Here is a 4,312-nt window from a genome sequence, read left to right as displayed (position 1 = left end):
AATTCTTCAATTGTCTAAGGCATACAACATTGGGGATTGGTACTATTACCAAAACCACACAGTCATCAGGATATATGGGTGTGAGCTGCCCCCATACAGATTGCCCAAATATGTGCCCATGAGATTGTTTGCCCTTGAATACTTCAGGCAATTTGGGAATGCTGATGTGCTACATTTTTCAGGCAAAGGTAAGAAAGCACAACTCAAGGTCAGGAACCAATTAGGCCACTTTATTTATAACAAAAGGGAGGAAGGTTGGCAAGAAGCAGACAAAATGCTTGAATCCCTTGGCCTTCAGACCAGTTTCCTTTGGAAACCATATGACCCCAATCAATTCATAACTTTAATAAGGGTCAAGTATAGGCTGTCCAGTTATGATCATGTAAGGTTGCCTCACATAGAAAAATATGCTAATCAAATAAAGTGGAGGAGAGGAACCTTAGAGGAGGCAGTCACACAAGAAGAATTAAATCAAAGAGTAGTTAGAAATCTCCGAAAGATGGCTGACTTAGAGCTTTCTGCACAGGTATTTGCTCTTCCAGGCATCCAGGTGGGAGCAGCTACCTCATCCTCCACAGCACATCAGCAAGCGGCTAAAGTCACTAGTCAAGCCTCTAGCAAAGGCAAGGAGAAGGAGATGGAGCCAGAGCACCCACCTCATGAAGAGCTACAGCAGCAGCAAGTACAGCAACAGCCACAGGTACAACAGCAACAAGAGGGGCAGCAAGAAAAAGAGTAGCCAATGCAAGAAGAGCATACATCAGAGGCCCCAATTTTCACTGAGCAGCAGCCACCACAAATTGTGCCTCCAAGGAAAGAAACAACAGCTAAAGCCTCAGTCCTCCAAACCGCACAAAAGGAGGACATAAGTAGAAAGAGGGACAGAGAGACTCCCCTCACAGCATCCACCAATCAAGGAGAGAAAAGACACAGAATGAATCCCCTCTCAGGGGAAGAGATGCATATAGGGCAATCTTTGGGCATGGGCCCACCTAGCATGGAGGCCTCTGCAAGTTCCTTCTAGCAGGAACAAGAGAGGACAGTGGGAGGAGAAGTTAGCTTCTCAAGCCAACAAAGAGGAGGTGAACTGGGTATCAAGCAGCAGTTCATTGACATAAAGAAAAGGAATGAGCCCATAAGGATACAACTATATAATCATTTGTTGAAAATGGCTCCCACCAACTAGCAAAGACTAATGTCTGCGTATGATGTCCAAGAGGGCAAGATGATCATGAGTCATTTTATGCCAGCCGTGTTGCAGCCACAGTCAGCTGCAGATTACATAAGGACCAACCTTGATGTCCTTGCCAAGGACATCCACCCGATGGATCAAATCGAATTACATAAGAAAATGGGTGAGATGGTGTATGCTAGCTTGGCAGATAAGACATTGGTGAACTACAGGCTAGAAAATAGCCTAAATAATACAACTGCCCAACTTGAGTTGGAAAGGGCATCCTCTCAAGCAAAAGACAACAGAATCAAGGCCCTAGAGGAGATAATCATAGAACTTGGGCATGATCCCAAAGACATCAAGGCTGTGCAGGAATTATTAAAATTAAGGGATGTAGACATGGCAACACTAAGAAAAATGGTCAAAGTCCCAGCAACCATCCACCCATAGACTGAAGAAGTTGCTCAGCTGAGACATGACCAAGATGCAGCAGCAATGCTAGTGTCCTTATACAAACAGCTGATCCAAACACAAGAGAAGCTGGGAGAATCAGAGGCTACACAGGCTGCATTGCAGGCAGCATTACAGCAAAAGGAAGGATGTCAAACATCTCAGCCTCCTCCAGAAATAATTAACCTCGAGGAGCCTCCTCAAACTGCGGCTCCTCCCACTCAGTAGACAGAATAGGCAGCGCCTTCCACATCAACACCAGCGCCAACAACAGAGCAGGCTCCAAGCCTGGACATGCAGAAGCTGAGAAATGAAATCCAAGCCCTGGAAGCCCAAATGGCAGAATTAAATGAGGCCAGGGAAAATTTGTTCAAATTGAATGAAAAATATGACAAATCAAAGCAAAGTGTTGCTGAGAAAGGAAGAGAGATAAAGGCTCTCAAAGAAAGGATAAAGGAGCTGGAGAAGGAGCTCACACTTGATAAAGTAGTGGTTGAGCTCAAGACAGTCCTGTGGGCCAACATTGGCCAATCCATCACTAACCAGGGGCAATACATTGAGACTATTCATGAGCAGATGGAGCTCATTGGAAAAGCACATAGGGAAATCCAAAGAGCAAGGGAATCTCTAGGCAATATGCCTGAGGTTTCCAACAGAATGATCAATGTGCTTAATAATAAAACAAGTACTCAGCTGGCCACAATGGGAATTTCCAACAAGACTGAAACCATTTTGATAATAAAGAGAGTCCTGACACTAAGAAGCCTGGTACAAACACTAGAGAGAAGAAGCCAGGATATGCAGACAGAGGTTAATAAATTCATGGACAAATTTGTAGCATTGCAGAACAGAGGTCTTCCTAGCTTACTGAACAGCACAGGAAGACTACTTTCCCATGAAAATTATGCCAAGAGGGTCAACACCTTTGCTACAAATCAGATTACAGAAAAGCCCAAAACTTCAGAAGAATCAGGGCCAGCATCAGGGCAGAGTCTCTACAACACGGTAGAGAACTTGTTTTTCATCATGGATGAAATCAAACATTTGTTTGATGTGCCTCCAAATTTCTACAAATACACAGAGGCAGATGAGACTCTAGAGGCAATTCTAAGACATCAATTTCCCACACAGGAAGTCTGGACTAAATTGATACAATTAATATTGTGAAACCAGAGCCTGTATTCATGTTTTTTCATTAAAATACATAAATGATCATGCACAGGAAAAATTTGATAAAATCAGCATGCATGGAGAAGAATGGGCTGAGCCAACTCAACAAAACTATTCGGCCACTAAAGCAGCACTGACAGTCACAGGTGACAGGGCCGAAAAGATACAGGAGGACAGAGCCACAAAGACACGTCGTTCAACATTAATAACAGAATGTTCAACCGACTCAGTGGCCTCCAAAGGTCAAAAAGTCTTCTGACAGAATTAAAGAGCATTTATGTTGTATTGAAAGCTGTAATAACTTCTTATCTGATGTTCTATACAAGTTGGTGAACATATTTATTTCTCAGATGACTCAACGCCTCAGATATTTTGTATGAAACGTTTGTATATATTCCCCCTCGCATAAGTTTGCAGGGGTTGCTGTTGATTTCTCTTCTACAGTTTCTTATGCTGTAAATTTCCAGAGTATTAATACAAAGGCTGATGGAATTTCAAAAGCTCTGCGTTATCTGAGTCATTATGGTGTTTTGCTGAATGTTACAGGATTCCTGCGTACTTCATGGCACAATAAGTCTTACTTAAAACTTTTCCTTATGTGTTTTGTTATCTTTTCATAACTCATTCATGTTTCTGTGTTATAGTTAATGGCAAAGAAAAAGAATAGTTCTAGGATTTATTCACACAATACCCCGAACTCAATCTATGCTGCTACAAGTGTTTTTCTTCAGTTACAGTCATAAGGTGTAATTCTTAACTGCTACACCTCCAAACTATATCTTTCACAGTGAATGTTGTTTCAGGAATTCAAGTATGCTCCTGTGCAATATATCTCTTTCTTACACCCCAGCTTAGTGGAAAATTCTTGATTTCTTTTCACTGGTTAAACACACCTCATAATCTCAATTTCAAATTTGTTTCATGATGTATTTAAATGGCCCTGCAGTTTCAGCAACTCAACTTAATATCTCAGACAACCTGTAGCCACAGACTCCATTGCCCAATGGACTAAAATTATCTGAAGATTTCCACCTTAGGCACAGAAGACATCCCTCAACCAAAACATAAAATCAAACCCTGAATTCATAACTAGCCTAAAATCTTCACAAAACAGAGACAAATCTTAAAGAGAGAGCCCTCTCTGATTACAGTTTGGCTAGAAGCTATGATCCAAAGATTGGTTAGTGGTTACCTCGGCCATATTCCCTTGGGAGTCAAAGGGAACAACCTAGGTGTTAGCATAATTGGCGACTCCACTGGGGAATTCCTCAGGATTTTCTAATTTCTGTATATTTCTTAGAGCTGCTTCAGTTAATCTTCATGCTAGCTTTAAGATATACACAGCCATTCCAAAATCTTGTCTGGCCCTTGTAGACACAAAATATTCCAAAAACATACTCAAAAACTAGTTCAAAAGCTGGCTCCCAAGAAGAATCTGCGATATACAAGGTCAAATCCCGACCCCAATCCACCAACTGTTTTTGAAAATCCTAATATAATCCCTAAAATCATTAGGAA

Source organism: Pinus tabuliformis, chromosome 5_2, assembly GCF_031772625.1.
Source record: "Pinus tabuliformis cultivar Carrire ecotype Pingquan chromosome 5_2, CPIR1, whole genome shotgun sequence".
Lineage (NCBI taxonomy): Eukaryota > Viridiplantae > Streptophyta > Pinopsida > Pinales > Pinaceae > Pinus > Pinus tabuliformis.
This window is presented reverse-complemented; position numbering follows the sequence as displayed.